Here is an 18894-nt window from a genome sequence, read left to right as displayed (position 1 = left end):
GGCATTGGCCACTGTCGATAGACAGGATACTGGGCTGGATGGACCTTTGGTCTGACCCAGTATGGCCATTCTTATGTTCTTAGTTAACAGCCCTACTTTTAAAATGTTCACATTGATAAACAAAATATCACAAGAGAAGACTGTAAGAACTAGCACAACATCCTCCATCAGTAAGGAAGCCAGGCACACCACAAAAGATAGATAGCAAGTGATGGCAGGAAATGGAAAATCTCTCTCACAATAAGAGTGTGAGCAAAGTCCCAGTGCAGGGCTGAAGATATTTAAGCTGCAGAAAGATTCATGCCTATATCTCTGTCAAAGGAGAGTCCAATACCAAGTAACTTACTTAAGATACATGTAAGTGTAAAATTCATGAACTAAATAGATGTTAAATTAGATTCACCCCCCACGGTTCCCCTACCATTTCATTCTGAAGGACACTTTAGAACAGACCCCTTGCTTGGACTACCCACATGACTATTTCTCCAATCCTCAGGCTGCGGTTTCATCTGTGGACATCTATGAACAGGCTCTGCAGACCACTAATTGCCCAGGAGTACTCTTAGAGAAGCAAACTTTACGATGTGATGGGCTCCCTGCATGGTTATCCTTGGAGGGCTTCCGATTGCCTTTAAACCAACATCTCCCTGTCAACCTCTCCTTCCTCCTCTTCTCTTAGCTCTACATCGTCCTTACTGGCTCTCCTTCACCATGACTGAAAGGTCAGATCTTCTCCTTTCTCCACAGAAGCAGCCAATAAACATCGCACACATTTTCATCTCCTTTGCAGGACCTACTTCATCTGTGTTAAATGTGGGATTTTCCAACATATTGGAGGAGCTGTCTGTCCTCCTCCTGGCTGCAGGTTTTGCAGGTCCCAAAAGCAAGCTCTGATCTAATGTTAGTTTTCATCACACTGCCGTATTATTTTTATTTCCCCCTGTTGGAGACCCCAGGGCATGGCCACTAGTTAAGTCGAGGGGATGGAAGGCCATAAGGGTTGAGGAAGTCTCCCTGCTGAAGGCCTAAGGGCTTCTTCTTAACCCCCCTTAATAGAATTCAGGCCTGGCTGGTTTGAGTAAGCTCTTTTGCTCTTAAAACAATGTTGCAGCCGCAGATAATGCCTTATAGTGTAAGGTTTGCTGACGCCAAGTTAAAAATAATAGGAGATAGTTACAAGGCCAGGCAGGATGTGCTGGTTGTTTAAGTTGCTAGGAATGCTTGTAAGAGGTTGCAAGAAATAAACATTGTTGTAACCCATATAAGGAAGGCAGAGTATTTGTGCAAAGTTTTAATTGGCTGATGTGTAGTGCAGTAGCATTAAGGAATATAAAAGTGTGTGTAATGACCTGCTCTAGTGTGCAGGATTTGAGATTTTATTCTCCCTGTACCTTTTTTTTGAAGCTTCAAATAAACTTTTCTTCTTCTCCATCCCGTTGTGATTATTGAGTGAAACACGCCGGGTAACGAACCTCTGCTGTTGTTTTGCCTCTCGGCACTGGGTGCCGGCAACACCCCTCTTTTTTGCTTACCTGCATTTATTTCCGGGATATTGCCTTTCAGCTGTGTTGCAAATGAATCAACATATGTATGTTACTATCAAGATGTCAGTGAACCTTTGCAGTATGATACTGCTTGCACTACTCCCAGCCTAGTAAGTAAAACTCATCCATTTTCCTTTAGGCCTAGGTGCATAACCATTTCATTATTACCCTTATCTTCAGTGAAGTTTCTGATCTGCAACATAAAAAGTCAATTTCAAAATCACGGACAACAGTGAAATCTTGCCCTGACCTTGAGCCTGAAAATAGACAAAAGGATAAGAATACCATAAAGATGGAGGTGCAGGTAGCCACAACTGCCAGACACAACAGCCTAAAGGAATCCATTGTAAAAGATCAGCTGGTTTTGTATACACTGGTATACCACACTGTCAATGATGGTCTCAGAAAACACTAGTAAACTTCAAAAGTACTGCACTTTGTACAGAAAATTGGGTTCTTGTTGTATCAGATGCAGCCATAAACCAACTTACTGGTTAAGCTGCCTTCTCATTTCATAACCATCCCTAATTTTATGAACCTTTGTAGTAATCAGAGCCAAAGAGGGTTATTTAATAGTGCTCCAAATTCTTCAGGATAAGCTCACTCTTTTTTTCCATTCCACGTACTCTCCAGTCCCCATTCTGGCATAAGGAAAAACCTGGCTGCTAAGAATGGAGGCATCACTGATTGGATGCTCACAGGTCTGCAGCCTGAATGGATAGATCACTAGAGAGGGTCAGAAAATGGGTATTTTTCCCTGGGAGCATTTTGATAAGACCAAACATTTTTGTTTTCATCAAAATTTTCAGGGTAAAATATCACCTTTTCTTCAAAAAAAAACAAAAATTGTTTCGCTTTTGGCAACCAAAACTGCAAACTGCCCAAACCCAAACCCTCAGTTTACAGGTTTCCCTTGGGAAAAAAAAAAAAAGCATAGAGGGAAGCAGACACTTTCTGTGAACATTTTTTTCATTACAAATCAAATTTTCCATTTTAAAAAAAGAAGTTTTGATGGACTATTTTCAACCAGCTCTATAATCCACAAAATGGTCAGACTGGCAGCATTGGGGAGAGAAGGCCTCTGTTCACCACCAAACTGTGGGAGTCCAAGCATTTACCACATGCCACCCCTCAACCCTTCTTCCACAGTTCTGTAAATATTTTCATTGTGGGGGGAGAATGCAAAGAGGCACACGGACTATCTTCCTCCTCTTCCCAAGATCCATGCCTCTGTTATCTCTAAAATTGTCTTGGTGCCCTCTACATGGGGCCAGCCTGGAAGCATTAGCTGGGACAGAACACAGCTCTCAGAGGGAGCACCTTATACCACAGATGACATTGGCTTCCAGTAGATACCTGGTTACGGTGCTAGATGTAGGTTGTGATCTGTAAAGCTCTTCAGTGTCTGAGCCACATGCCTCCCTCTTTCACATGGCAGTTGAGATCCAGCTGTTTTATTGTAATTTGTTGTAAGAGTACTGACAGAAGTTCAACAGAAATCTTGTATAAATGTGCCTGTGTCTGGAATAAATGATGTGTGCAATTAAAAATGGAGGCCATTTAAAATGGTGGCTGTATACGACATCCGTAGGTATTGAAATGCATTAGGACCTTGTATCTTGGAGAGACTGTGAAGTGTGTGGATTTCAAGGCATGTTAGTTGGTTATTCCAACTAAGGAAAAAGGTAGAAGTGGTACATAGCTCCTAATAAATTCCTTATTCTCTGTTACATCCATCTCCAATGGGAACCATTCTCTTAGCACAGTCTTCCGTGCATGGGTGGTGGATGAACCACAGGCTCGGGGAGGCTAGCTCCCGGCCCAGCCCACCCCTTCCCCCTGAAGTCCTGCGCCTCCTGCCTACTTCCCCCGTAGAAGCCCAAAGTCATCCCCCCATGGCTGCCAGCCCCTCCTCCCCATCACCCCGTGGCCCCTGGCTGCCCGAGCACCTCCAGCCTCAGGACCAGGGGCCAGAGACTCAGTGACCTTAGCGGAGCAATGCTGATTTATAACAGCTAAAAGCCTGAGCCTATATTTTTATAACAGTGTACATAAAAACCGACACATAATTTACATGTGCAGCAACAGCTGCACAGGCTGACACTGTAATTGCATATGCAATTAGTCAGGCAGGTCATTTGACATGCAAATCACCATGGCAGCATATGCACAATTCTATGTGACTTTAAGTGACGGTAGGATGCTAGATAATGGCTGGCAGTAGCCACTGAGGCAAGGTGGGTATCGGGGGTTGGGCTTCCCCTGGGAGGAGTGTGGGGGCACTGCTGTGAGGCAGCACCACAGGGTGAGAGGGCACCAGGGTCCGGGAGGGACAGGGGGCCTGCGGCAGGTGAGACACTGGCCGCAGAGGGCGCTCTGAGACTGACCAGCAGGAGGTGCCGTGAGCGATCTGCTCCACAGACACACAACAGGGATTAGGCCAGTTTGGAGTCACTGTCCCCGCACCATGGAAGAGGCTGTCATTCACCATTTACCCTCCTTGTACTTCAAGTTTTAGTGCCATCAATGCCTGACGCTCACCGGCTTGTTCTGATCCCACAGACTGCCGTATGGGATGACACGTATGTTCTTAGGAAAGCAGTCCTATTGTCTGAAATCACCCACCTATGTAGTTATAAGCAGGTACATATTAGCTGGGTCTTGTGGAGTTCCAGGGCTGCAGGAATTCATTTGGCATCACCAGTCTGCCATGGTCATCTCTGTTCGCAAACCTCTGAAAAGAAATTCAGGTGCAGACAAAAGATGAAGAGGACATTGGCCTCATTAGACACACGGGGCCAGATCCTTTTAAGTCAATGGACCTGCACCCTTATAGCAACCTATTCTGCTCTTGAAAAGTATGCGTGCACCCTCACGGTCACCTGGTGCTCTTGAAGGCACAGTGCTGTCAGTTCGGCTCCTAACCTTTTCATTTCTTTTTTCAAAGTAACCCTGAATTTTATTTTTTATATTAAAACAATAGAATAAAGCTTTTGAGCCAGAATCTGCTCCCACTGAAGCTAATGGGAGCTTTATCATTGACACTAGTGGCAGCAGAATGGCATAAGGTTCCACACTCCTTGTTATTCGTTGGCATACGACAACTTCTGTACCATGCTAATTCAAAGCCATAATGGACTCAAGCCTGTTCATGGCACCCACATTAAAGTTATTCTGGTAGCATATAGGGCAACATCACCAGAATAATAACTAGCAGATCTAAAATTTTCATAATTTTTGCCCCCTCCAATATTGTGCAAAATATATTGCATAATTGCCAGTGAAGATGGAGGAGGGGATAAGAGACAGATTCAGAAGGGAATAAGAAAAAGGGAGATGAAGACCAGGGAGAGCTGCCAAAGACTGGGGAGGTGGAACAAAAAGGGAACAGAGTGAGTCTCAATGAGATGAGGGAGAAATGACTATTTGTGGGAGGGGAAGGCCAGAGCCAATATGATTCAAAGGGGTCAATAGCTGATTTATTGGAGAAACTCTTCTCCTCCCCACCAGAGGGATGGGGCTCTGACCCTTTCTGCACTTCTCTCTCCCATGCACACTTTCTGCATGCCTTTCTCTCTTTCCCTCCCCAACCCCTTGCATCTCCAACTGCCCCTTACACACACCCCCAAGCGTGTCTCTGTGCCCCTGTCACACTTCTCGGGCTGCTGAAGGAGATGGGTTCTTGACTCCCATTCCCCTAGTCCCTTTTGTATAGCCCCATATTCCCTAACCCCTAAATGGGTATAGGTTAGTGGTATGCTCTGCCTAATGATTCACCTTAAGGCTGGCCAAACCTATCATACCCAGCTAGGATACCAGGGTCACTGTCTCCTTTTAGAGAGGTGGGGTGGGGTGTGTGATAAGTGGCCTTCAAGAGGGCAGTTCTGCTCAAGGCTTCCTGGAGTCTCCTTTGGGAGCTGTACAGCAACTGCTGGGAACTGCTTCCGTTTAAGCCCTTATTCCACCAGTCCATGCCTGAGGGGTGGGGCCAGCCTTGCCCAAAGCAGATTTTTAGCCCCTTCATCACCAGCTGGGTTTATCATAGAATCATAGAATATCAGGGTTGGAAAGGACCTCAGGAGGTCACCTACTCCAACCCCCTGCTCAAAACAGGACCGATCCCCAATTAAATCATCCCAGCCAGGGCTTTGTCAAGCCTGACCTTAAAAACTTCTAAGGAGATTCCACCACCTCCCTAGGTAACGCATTCCAGTGTTTCACCACCCTCCTAGTGAAAAAGTTTTTCCTAGTATCCAACCTAAACCTCCCTCACTGCAACTTGAGACCATTACTCCTTGTCCTGTCATCCGCTACCACTGAGAATAGTCGAGATCCATCCTCTTCGGAACCACCTTTCAGGTAGTTGAAAGCAGCTATCAAATCTCCCCTCATTCTTCTCTTCTGTAGACTAACCAATCCCAGTTCCCTCAGCCGCTCCTCATAAGTCATGTGTTCCAGTCCCCTAATCATTTTTGTTGCCCTCCGCTGGACTCTCTCCAATTTTTCCACATCCTTCTTGTAGTGTGGGGCCCAAAACTGGACACAGTACTCCAGATGAGGCCTCACCAATGTTGAATAGAGAGGAACGATCACGTTCCTCGATCTGCTGGCAATCCCCCTACTTATACATCCCAAAATGCCATTGGCCTTCTTGGCAACAAGGGCACACTGTTGGCTCATATCCAGCTTCTCGTCCACTGTAACCCCTAGGTCCTTTTCTGCAGAACTGCTGCCTAGCCATTCGGTCCCTAGTCTGTAGCAGTGCATTGGATTCTTCCTTCCTAAGTGCCGGACTCTGTACTTGTCCTTGTTGAACCTCATCAGATTTCTTTTGGCCCAATCCTCCAATTTGTCGAGGTCCCTCTGTATCCTATCCCTACCCTCCAGCGTATCTACCACTGCTCCCAGTTTAGTGTCTTCTGCAAACTTGCTGAGGGTGCAATCCACACCATCCTCCAGATCATTAATGAAGATATTGAACAAAACCGGCCCCAGGACCGACCCTTGGGGCACTCCGCTTGATACTGGCTGCCAACTAGACATGGAGCCATTGATCACTACCCGTTGAGCCTGAAAATCTAGCCAATTTTCTACCCACCTTATAGTGCATTCATCCAGCCCATACTTCTTTAACTTGCTGACAAGAATACTGTGGGAGACAGTGTCAAAAGCTTTGCTAAAGTCAAGGAACAACATGTCCACTGCTTTCCCTTCATCCACAGAACCAGTTATCTCATCATAGAAGGCAATTAGATTAGTCACATGACTTGCCCTTGGTGAATCCATGCTGACTGTTCCTGATCACTTTCCTCTCCTCTAAGTGCTTCAGAATTGACTCCTTGAGGACCTGCTCCATGATTTTTCCAGGGACTGAGGTGAGGCTGACTGGCCTGTAGTTCCCAGGATCCTCCTTCTTCCCTTTTTTAAAGATGGGCACTACATTAGCCTTTTTCCAGTCGTCCGGGACTTCCCCCGATTGCCATGAGTTTTCAAAGATAATGGCCAATGGCTCTGCAATCACATCCGCCAACTCCTTTAGCACTCTTGGATGCAACGCATCCAGCCCCATGGACTTGTGCACGTCCAGCTTTTCTAAATAGTTCCAAACCACTTGCTTCTCCACAGAGGGCTGGTCACCTTCTCCCCATGCCCAGTGCAGTAGTCTGGGAGCTGACCCTGTTCGTGAAGACAGAGGCAAAAAAAGCATTGAGTACATTAGCTTTTTCCACATCCTCTGTCACTAGGTTGCCTCCCTCATTCACTAAGGGGCCCACACTTTCCTTGACTTTCTTCTTGTTGCCAACATACCTGAAGAAACCCTTCTTGTTACTCTTAACATCTCTTGCTACCTGCAACTCCAAGTGTGATTTGGCCTTCCTGATTTCACTCCTGCATGCCTGAGCAGTATTTTTGTAGTCCTCCCTGGTCATTTGTCCAATCTTCCACTTCTTGTAAGCTTCTTTTTTGTGTTTAAGATCACAAGGATTTCACTGTTAAGCCAAGCTGGTCGCCTGCCATATTTACTATTCTTTCTACACATCGGGATGGTTTGTCCCTGTAACCTCAATAAGGATTCTTTAAAATAAAGCCAGCTCTCCTGGACTCCTTTCCCCCTCACGTTATTCTCCCAGTGGATCTTGCCCATCAGTTCCCTGAGGGAGTCAAAGTCTGCTTTTCTGAAGTCCAGGGTCCGTATTCTGCTGCTTTCCTTTCCTCCTTGTGTCAGGATCCTGAACTCGACTATCTCATGGTCACTGCCTCCCAGGTTCCCATCCACTTTTGCTTCCCCTACTAATTCTTCCTGGTTTGTGAGCAGCAGGTCAAGAAGAGCTCTGCCCCTAGTTGGTTCCTCCAGCACTTGCACCAGGAAATTGTCCCCTACATTTTCCAAAAACTTCCTGGATTGTCTGTGCACCGCTGTATTGCTCTCCCAGCAGATATCAGGGTGATTGAAGTCTCCCATGAGAACCAGGGCCTGCGATCTAGTAGCTTCTGCGAGTTGCCGGAAGAAAGCCTCGTCCACCTCATCCCCCTGGTCCGGTGGTCCATAGCAGACTCCCACCACAACATCACCCTTGGTGCTCACACTTCTAAACTTAATCCAGAGACTCTCAGGTTTTTCTGCAGTTTCATACCGGAGCTCTGAGCAGTTTAAAACCTAGTTTAAAGCCCTCCTCACTAGGTTAGCCAGCCTGCTTGCGAAGATGCTCTTCCCTCTCTTCGTTAGGTGGAGCCCGTCTTTGCCTAGCACTCCTCCTTCTTGGAACAATATCCCATGGTCAAAGAATCCAAGGCCTTCTCTCCTACACCACCTGTGTAGCCATTCGTTGACTTCCACAATTCAACGGTCTCTACCCAGGCCTTTTCCTTCCAAGGGGAGGATGGACGAGAACTCCACTTGCGCCTCAAACTCCTTTATCCTTCTTCCCAGAGCCACGTAGTCTGCGGTGATCCGCTCAAGGTCATTCTTGGCAGTATCATTGGTGCCCACGTGGAGAATCATAGAATCATAGAATATCAGGGTTGGAAGGGACCCCTGAAGATCATCTAGTCCAACCCCCTGCTCGAAGCAGGACCAATTCCCAGTTAAATCATCCCAGCCAGGGCTTTGTCAAGCCTGACCTTAAAAACCTCTAAGGAAGGAGATTCTACCACCTCCCTAGGTAATGCATTCCAGTGTTTCACCACCCTCTTAGTGAAAAAGTTTTTCCTAATATCCAATCTAAACCTCCCCCACTGCAACTTGAGACCATTACTCCTCGTTCTGTCATCTGCTACCATTGAGAACAGTCTAGAGCCATCCTCTTTGGAACCCCCTTTCAGGTAGTTGAAAGCAGCTATCAAATCCCCCCTCATTCTTCTCTTCTGCAGGCTAAACAATCCCAGCTCCCTCAGCCTCTCCTCATAAGTCATGTGTTCTAGACCCCTAATCATTTTTGTTGCCCTTCGCTGGACTCTCTCCAATTTATCCACATCCTTCTTGTAGCGTGGGGCTACAAGGATGGAAGAATCCAATGCACCGCTACAGACTAGGGACCAAATGGCTAGGCAGCAGTTCTGCGGAAAAGGACCTAGGGGTGACAGTGGACGAGAAGCTGGATATGAGTCAGCAGTGTGCCCTTGTTGCCAAGAAGGCCAATGGCATTTTGGGATGTATAAGTAGGGGCATAGCGAGCAGATCGAGGGACGTGATCGTTCCCCTCTATTCGACATTGGTGAGGCCTCATCTGGAGTACTGTGTCCAGTTTTGGGCCCCACGCTACAAGAAGGATGTGGATAAATTGGAGAGAGTCCAGCGAAGGGCAACAAAAATGATTAGGGGTCTAGAACACATGACTTATGAGGAGAGGCTGAGGGAGCTGGGATTGTTTAGCCTGCAGAAGAGAAGAATGAGGGGGGATTTGATAGCTGCTTTCAACTACCTGAAAGGGGGTTCCAAAGAGGATGGCTCTAGACTGTTCTCAATGGTAGCAGATGACAGAACGAGGAGTAATGGTCTCAAGTTGCAGTGGGGGAGGTTTAGATTGGATATTAGGAAAAACTTTTTCACTAAGAGGGTGGTGAAACACTGGAATGCGTTACCTAGGGAGGTGGTAGAATCTCCTTCCTTAGAGGTTTTTAAGGTCAGGCTTGACAAAGCCCTGGCTGGGATGATTTAACTGGGAATTGGTCCTGCTTCGAGCAGGGGGTTGGACTAGATGACCTTCAGGGGTCCCTTCCAACCCTGATATTCTATGATTCTATGATTCTTTTCCCAGGAGGTGGGATAAGCAGCTGTCAGGTGAATCCAGTACCAGCATAGACAATACTGCAGGTGAATTAGTCGATAACACAATAACCAACTGGCACTTTTTGGTTAATTTCTTACAGCATCTGGGATTTTGGGGGCAAGAGAGACAGAGAACAGACTAGTCAATGCCTACAGAAATCAAATCTACAAAAGAGGAAACCAAGGTGATGGCAGGTGCAGTAATAACAGCCCAGGACCTAACCTGGAGCTGGATGGAGAACTATCATGATGCTCCGAATCAGGGGCCTGGGCAGGAAGCCAAGCTCACTGGCAGGTCTCACATAAACAGTGTTTAGCTACCACGATGATAAGTAAATTAGATAAGATTAAGAGATAAAGAAAATATGACACATCACTCCTAAACACTTGCTATTCAGAGCACTGTGAATAGCAGTCACAAAACATTCATTCTAAAAAAGCCCTTGGCTTCTCTGTAGCGTATCCTTCATAACCTGGATGTGTCTGGGTCTGATAGCACCTCCCTGTTGAAGCAATTCTTTCCTGACTTTGGTTATTTCTAAAGAACCTGAGGCCATCTTGTTTCATACTCACTCTTGTATTTATTCACTTGAGAACAGGGTTTATTTTTCTTAAGTTCTTTTTTCTTGAGTTCCCACTTTTTATCTGTCTGGTCTAACCCAAGCTCTCTAACAGATGTTTGTTCCTGCACATCGCCTTGGCTCTAGAGAAGAAAGACAAAATTTCACTCTAACCACAGCAAGTTCAGTAAAGTCACACCAGTGTGACACCCTGTACCCTATGTGATACCCCTATTTGCCACTTTTATATGGTTGTGATATAATTTGTACTAAGTGTGTCTTGTGAGGCATCATTTGAAAACTCAATCTGCTGAACATCATTGTCCTGTTAAAATGTGCTCATTGACATGGTATATGTAGCTATGAGATCTTGCTATATGATCGTTACCTAAATATGCTGTCATTCTGGGTTACACCCTCAGACCACTTTCTCAACAACAAAGGCATGCTGGCTTATCAGCTAAATCAGACATTCACCAGCAAGGGGGGAAAGGGATAAACAAAGTATTTATAATTCATCTGAAGGATGGCTTGCAGAGCAGTATGCTGACCCCATGACCCAGCAAAGACTTTTCCAATACAAAGGGTCAGAGTATAGAAAGGACAGGCAGTGACCTCCCTCCCCCCCCCACCCAACATCTCTACTCACACCAGCAATTGAAAGACAAAGGTGCACTATTGAACTGGGGTGAGTGGTCTTGGTCTGCAGGTTTTCCAGCCAGTACAGACTGTGGAAAGCTTTTGGGTGAGAGAAACCTGTTTGCTTCTTAGCCTTAGTAAAGTTTAGGAATTAGCTTGTGTGTTTCTTTTTATTTCTTTTGTAACCAACTCTGACTTATAACTATCTATTAAAATCTACCTTTCTCTTGTTAATAAACTTGTTTGTTTTATCTAAACCAATGTGTTTGGTTGAAGTGTTTGGGAAGCTTCCATTTGAGATAACAAGGCTGGTACATATTCGTTACCATATTCATTACACTTTGTTGGAATGATGAACTAATTATGAGCTTGTACAGGCCACTGGACTAGTGAATGGGCCAAAACACATTGGGGGGGGGTGGCGCAAGGCTGGAACTGAGGGATATGCGGGTGTTGCCCTGTATCTATTCATGGGTAGCTAGGTGTAGCATTTGTGTACTCACCTGGGAATGACTTTGCATGCTAATGGCTGTGCATGAGCAGGCCAGGAGTGGCTGTTCTGACAGTAAAGCAGTGTGAAAGGTGCTGGGATGAAGAGTTAAGGGGACATAGCAGTTCAAGGTTACACTCTGGGGAATGTCACACCCAATTCTTCAGGATTATTCTGGATTTTCTATTTAAATAGCTATCATCATCACAGAGCACACAGGCTGATCCAAAATCTTGGCTCCAAATGCCCCATAACTTTTGGGAATGTTTGCATCCCAAATCCAGATCTAAACTTGGCAACCCAGATATTGACTGCATGGTTTATTCACCAAATCTATATTCTTTCCTACTGTGAAGCACTGTGGGATACAAATTTTTAGGAAAGATGTCATAGAAAGTGTTTTGCAGCAGTGTAATGCTCAGACTAGAGCTTAATTAAAAGTCACCCATAGCAATTTAGTGGGATATTTGTTCACTATTTTTTATTGTGCAGGCATGAACTTCAGGCCCCCTATAAGGCAATTTAAACATTATTCTGCAGAAGAACTGGGTACTGAGTTAACAATGCAAATATCCATGGGTAATATTGATATTTGGGGCTTTTTTCCCCCAGTGATATAAAACTGTGTTTTCCATGTGTTATACAGAAAGAAGTGTAGTTCATCTGTCCATTTGAGTCTAATGTTACAGCACTGCAAGAAGATCTGCTGCTCTGGGACAGAACTTCTGTACATATTCAAGAATTGGAGCCACTGGTATAAATCTTTCAAAAAATTAGTATCCACTATAGTTGGCCTGGTGATCCTACTAATTGAGGCTGCTGTTGGAATTCAGGTACATACTTGCATTCAGAAATTCATAAATTGCATTGGCTGGGTCAAACTGAGATGCCTGTCCTCAAGTGCCATTCTGGGCTTCTCCAGGTTTTGCTTCTTCTACACAGCAATAGTACAGATTTTCTGTGTGACCATCTTTCCTTGGATCTGTTAAGTGAACTCTACATACCAAACACTCAGAACTGTCCCCTGGTTCACTGCCTGTCTGTCTTTTACTGCGTGAGGACTGTGAACTTCAGCCTAAAACTAAAAATTTCCTGGCTGATGCCATGGTGGTTCCTCGCTTCTGTACTTTAATTCTTTTTTTGGTGATATTTATAAAATACAATATAATAGTTCTTTCTAACCTCTCGGGACTTAAAACTGAGGAAAAACTTACACTGGAGCCACATTTTTTCCCCCTCTGTTTGGAGGTTTTCCCTGGCTTTCACCATATCCACCATTGCAGCCTCTCACTCTTCTCTCTCTCAAGACACACCTGACAGACGCTAAACAGTTTATAGCATTTCACAAACCCCAGCACGGAGCCCATGTTCTGGCAGTAAAAGGTATAAATGCCCTTCACCATCATCAATGTTATACTGGACATATGTTTATATGCATATAAACATGCACGAAAACTACATGAATCTTCCCTGTTTAATCGCTGTAGATGCTTGGCTGTTGAGACAGTCCATTATCTTGATTCTGAGCTGCCACACACTGAAAAAGGCATTGACTAGGGGCCTACACCATGCAAGGGGCTGCGGTTGTTTGGGAGAAGGAACTTAACAAAACCTACCTCTGTCTTTCGGATGGGAGCCATTGAAAAGTAACTTTTCTCTTGAATAGATTATTGGAATATAGTTGCCCCACTCTCTGCTAGTGCAAACTGGCTCAGCTCCACTGACCCTATTTCTTGGCTCTTCTCTCAGACTAGTGCAAATCAGGAGTAAGGCTACATTTTAGTCACGGGTATTTTTAGTAAAAGTCATGGACAGGTGATGGGCAATAAGCAAAAATTCACGGCCCATGAGCTGTCTATGACTTGTACGATATACCCCTGGGTATATATAAACCTTGGGTGCTCTGGGGCAGGGGGTGGTTCGGGGGCACAGCCCAGGACCCCCGCTGGCGCTGGGGGGCGTGCGTGGCCCGATATTTCCCCAGCAGCAGCCAGTGCAGCTGGCCCAGGTACTGCTTGAGCTGCTCAGGCAGCCCCTAGGCCAGCCGCACTGGCCTCTGCAGATGTCACAGAGGTCCTGTGACTTCTGTGACCTCTGTGACACTTGCATCCTTAATCAGGAGTAACATTGTTGAAATAATTAAGCTACACCAGTGTAAAACTGCTGTTAAGGAGAGGATAATACCCCAAGAACTTCATATTCTCTGTGTATATATAAAGTCTGCTGCAGTTTCCACGGTATGCATCTGATGAAGTGAGCTATAGCTCACGAAAGCTCATGCTCAAATAAATTGGTTAGTCTCTAAGGTGCCACAAGTACTCCTTTTCTTTTTGCGAATACAGACTAACACAGCTGTTACTCTGAAACAGGACTGTGAGTCACTTTTGTTACTCCTTGCCTCCAGCATGAGGGAGTCTTGTTTGTGCTTAGCTGGGTGATCTAATTCCTGACCCCACCAGCCTTCTAGCCACTCTAACGCTCTCCTCTAGACTATGCCAGCCTTTATTTTGCCTTGAAGGTTAACAATAGGTGCAGCCCAGTCCTCACACCAAGCACTGGAAGCTTAAATAGATCACTGACCTGACTAGTTCTGGTCTCTGTTTAAGATCAGGTCAGGTCTCTTTTTACCTTTCTGATGCCGAGTGTGATGCTGGGTCTCCAACCTGCTCCTAATTTAGTTATTGGTGGGTATAAGTGACCCAGTCTCACACATTAGCAGTCTGCACTGTACTTTAAAAACTTTTACAGAGTTTAGATACCACATTCTAGGCACATGAGATTAGATTAAAAGATAAAGAAATAGATGATACATCTCTCCTAACCACTTCCCATTGAAAGCTCTGTACACAGCACATCACAAAGCACTCAGGGTAAAGCCATATGCTTTCACACTCAAGATGGGCCTGGGGTCTGTTAGAATTTCCTGATTTACCAGTTCCTCACGACATTCCTTGGTTCTAAGAATTCTGAAGAACACTTTGTGTTTTTCTATTGTGTACAAACTGTGTTTTTCACAATCTTTCCATTGAGTTCTCAGTCTCTACCTGTCTGGTTCAGTCAAAAATTCCTTTCATCCTGCTGCCAGGCTGTGGTCTGCAGCTCCTGCACTCAACCTCAGCTTTGGAGAAGAAAGAAAACATCGTGCGTTGAGCATGTGCAAGAGGGATGCAGTGAGCCCACCCACTTTGGCATGGCATACAACTATAGTTCCCTGACTCTGTTGTCCTTCCAAATGTCAGGAATAATCTACTCACATCCAGAGTCTTTAAACAACGCTCCCCTCACCTACGGTTTAATTTATTAAAGAAAGTTTGGTTCCCTTACATTCAGGGCTCCAGAGTCCTTCTTGGGACTGGGTGATTTCAACCTGGCCTGTCCACCCTACAAACTTCCCCTTCAGTGCAGGGTTTTCTCAACTCTCCTTCTGGCTGAATTCTTCCTCTTGGCAGGCTTTCCTTGGCTGGGTTTGGACTTTCCTGTCTGATTCACCTACCCAGTCATCATTTCTCAGGTGGGTCTAATAACCTCAAACACCTGTTGAGGCCAGCTGGGAGAGAGGGAACATTGCTCTGCCCTCTTTGCAGGAACAATGGCCTGGGTTTTCCTACTCCTTTCCCTCCCAGTCACTAACTATGGCCTAAGATCATTTCCCTCTCACCCAATGTCCGTCTCCTGCCCCAGATGCCTGGAATCAGGTAACTGGCCTTCCAGACATCCTCCTTCAGCCTTGTGACACATTGTAGATACAATATGTCACACAACACCGTTGTTACACAACCCTGTTACACATTGCAGATACAATATGTCACACCAGGTCTCATTCTATTCTATTCTAGTGGTGCAGTGGAAACACATTATAGCTACAGTTGTATCATATCTGTTTAAAGGACAACCATTCTAAGTCCCCTAAAATCTTCGTGCTTCGATGGATTCCTTTGAAATTTGGAGTGCCTCAGGAGCGGGCAAGGTAAGGTCAGAGATCCACATTTGGAGTCCTTTGAGCAAGGGGTTCTGCAGATTTAAGCCCTGAAAAAAAGTCATCTTAAAAAAAGTTTCTAAGTGGGATTTTTAAGGCAAAAGCTAAAGCTCAAACTATTTATTAGTGGGTCAAATAGTTTCAATCTGTCGAGTTTTACCCAAGATAGTGCATGGCACCCACAACGTATTTGGGGGACCCTAAGGAAGAATGGTATTTGAGAAAAAAGTACATTTTTACACTGTGTAGGAACCAACACAGAAAAACAGCTAGAGGGTTTCAGTTCCCACCATTTTATAGGCTTTAAACTCAACTCCTGTGGAGTGCTCTAAAATATAAATGATTACTCAGACTTTTTTTTTTTTAAATTTAAGGCCGGGGGGTGAGGGGTAGCATCCAATCATATTTTGGCTCGTTTGACCTAAGGGCTCCCAAGTTACAGGCCCCACTCAAAAAACTGGTTTCCTTCTGCTGCCTTGTACTGTTAGAGATACTGAAGACTGCATGAACTGCAGACCTCCTGCTGGCTGTGAATTCACCCTTCAGATAACATACTGCCTTATATATCAAAAATGTATACACACGGACTGTGGCTGAGATGGAAATAGGAGACAGATGTGTTGCAAGCCTCTGGATAAGGATAAAAGGGATACAAAACAAGGGTGATGTCATGGTTGGGGTCTATTACAGACTACTAACCAGGAAGGAGGTGGATGAGGCTTTTTTAAAACAAAATCACCCAGAGCACAGGACTTGATGGTGATGGGAGACTTAAAACTAACTATGACATCTGTTAGGAAAATAACACAGCAGGGCATCGATTATCCAACAAGTTCTTGGAATGTATTGGAGACAATTTTTTTATTTCAGAAGGTGGAGAAAGCTACTAGGGGAGAGGCTGTTCTAGATTTGGTTTTGACAAACAGGGATGAACTAGTTGAGAATTTGAAAGTGGAAGGCAGCTGAGGTAAGAGTGATCATGAAATGGCAGCGTTCACGATTCTAAGGAATGGTAGGAGGGAGAACAGCCAAATAAAGACAATGGATTTCAAGAAGGCAGACCTTAGCAAACTCAGGGAGTTGATAGGTAAGATCCCATAAGAAGCAAGTCTAAGGGTAAAAATAGTTCAAGAGAGCTGGCGGTTTTTCAAAGAGATATTATTAAGGGCACAAGAGCAAACTATCCCACTGCGTAGGAAAGATAGGAAGTATGGCAAGAGAACTTGCTGGCTTAACCAGGAGATCTTCAATTATCTGAAACTCAAAAAAAGAGTCCTACAAAATGTAGAAACTAGGTCAAATTACAAAGGATGAATATAAACAAATAACAAAGTATGTAAGAACAAAATTAGAAAGGCCAAGGCATAAAATGAGATTAAACTAGCTAGAGACATAAAGGGTAACAAGAAAACATTCTACAAATACAGTAGAAGCAAGAGGAAGACCAAGGACATGGTAGCCCTGTAACTCAATTTGTGGGGGAAAACAATGACTGGAAATGGCAGAAGTGCTAAATGACTTCTTTGTTTCAATTTCCACCAAGTTTAGTTACAACTGGACATCTAACATAGTGAATGCCAGTGAAAATGAGGTAGGATCACAGGCTAAGATAGGGAAAGGCCTGAACATCCTAGAATACTCAAGGAGCTGACCGAGGAGGTATCTGAGCCATTAGCGATTATCTTTGTAAAGTTATGGAATACGGGGGAGATTCCAGAGGATTGGAAAAGGGCAAATGTAGTGCCAAGCTATAAAAAGGGAAATAAGAACAACCCGGGGAATTACAGACCAGTCAGCTTAACTTCTGTACCCGGAGAGATAATGGAGCAAATAAGTAAGCAATCAGTTTGTAAAAACCTAGAAGATAATAAGGTGATAAGTAACAGCCAGCATGGATTTGTCAAGAATAAATTGTCAAACCAACCTGATAGCTTTTTGACAGGGTAACAAGCCTTGAGAACGGGGGATGGGGGGGGAGGGAAGGGGTGGAAGTCGTAGACGTGGTATATCTTGACTTTAGTAAGGCTTTTGATACTGTCTCACATGACCTTCTCATAAACAAATTAAGGAAATACAACCTAGATGGAGCTACTATAAGGTAGGTGCATAACTGGTTGGAAAACTGTTCCCAAAGAATAATCATAAGTCATGCTGGAAGGACATACTAAATGGGGTCCCACAAGGATCAGTTCTGGGTCTGGTTCTGTTCAATATCTTCATCAGTGCTTTAGATAATGGCATAGAGAGTACACTTGTAAAGTTTGTGGATGATTCCAAACTGGGAGGGGTTGCAAGTGCTTTGGAGGATAGGATTAAAATTCAACATGATCTGGAGAAATGGTCTAAAGCAAATAGGATGAAATTCAATAAGGACAAATGCAAAGTACTCCACTTAGGAAGGAACAAACAGTTGCACACATACAAAATGGGAAATGATTGCCTAGGGAGGAGTACTGCAGAAAGGGATCTGGTGGTCACGATGGATCACAAGCTAAATAAAAGTCAGTGTAACACTGTTGCAAAAAAAGCAAACATCATTCTGGGATGTATTATCAAGAGTGTTGTAAGTAAGACATGAGAAATAATTCTTCTGCTCTACTCCATGCTGGTTAGGCCTCAGCTGGAGTATTGTGTCCAGTTCTGGGTACCACATTTCAGGAAAGATGTGGACAAACTGGAGAAAGTCCAGAGAAGAGCGACATAAAAGGTTAAAGATCTAGAAAATATGACCTATGAGGGAAGATTGAAAAAATTGGTTTGTTTAGTCTGGAGAAGAGAATATTGAAGGGGGACATGATAATAATTTTCAAGTATATAAAAGGTAGTTACAAGGAAGAGGGAAGGTGAATTGTTCTCATTAACCTTGAGCGATAGGACAAGAAGAAATGGGCTTAAATTGCAGCCAGGGAGGTTTAGGTTGGACATTAGGAAAAACTTCCTATCTGTCAGGGTGGTTAAGCACTGTAATAAATTGCCTAGGGAGGTTGTGGGAGGTCTAGAGAATACGTAGTCCTGGCATGAGTGCAGGGGACTGGACTATATGATCTCTCAAGGTCCCTTCCAGTCCTACGATTCTATGATTCTACATCTAAGAATACATTCATCACAAGCCCCCACCCCACCTAGGACCAAAGGGGTTTTAAGCTGAGTGACTGGAGGCTGCTGCGATTTGAGAGTCATGAATTACTCTGGGGGGAATGTAACCAAAGTATTCATGGGGGAATAAAGCATGTGAATGCTTTTTGGTAGGGGAGTGGTATTAGGGGTGGAAGGGCCTTGGGGCTTCAGCAAGGGGAGGGTGGCCACTCCAGGTCGCTGCCTCCGTGCAGCGCAGCGTCTGCCTGGAAAAGCCCGGCTGGGGAGGTAGTTGTGGCCCACCCCCTCTACTTCCTGCCCAGGCCTGGCTACCAGGGAGT

The sequence above is a fragment of the Eretmochelys imbricata genome, chromosome 3 (assembly GCF_965152235.1).
Source record: "Eretmochelys imbricata isolate rEreImb1 chromosome 3, rEreImb1.hap1, whole genome shotgun sequence".
NCBI lineage: Eukaryota > Metazoa > Chordata > Testudines > Cheloniidae > Eretmochelys > Eretmochelys imbricata.
This window is presented reverse-complemented; position numbering follows the sequence as displayed.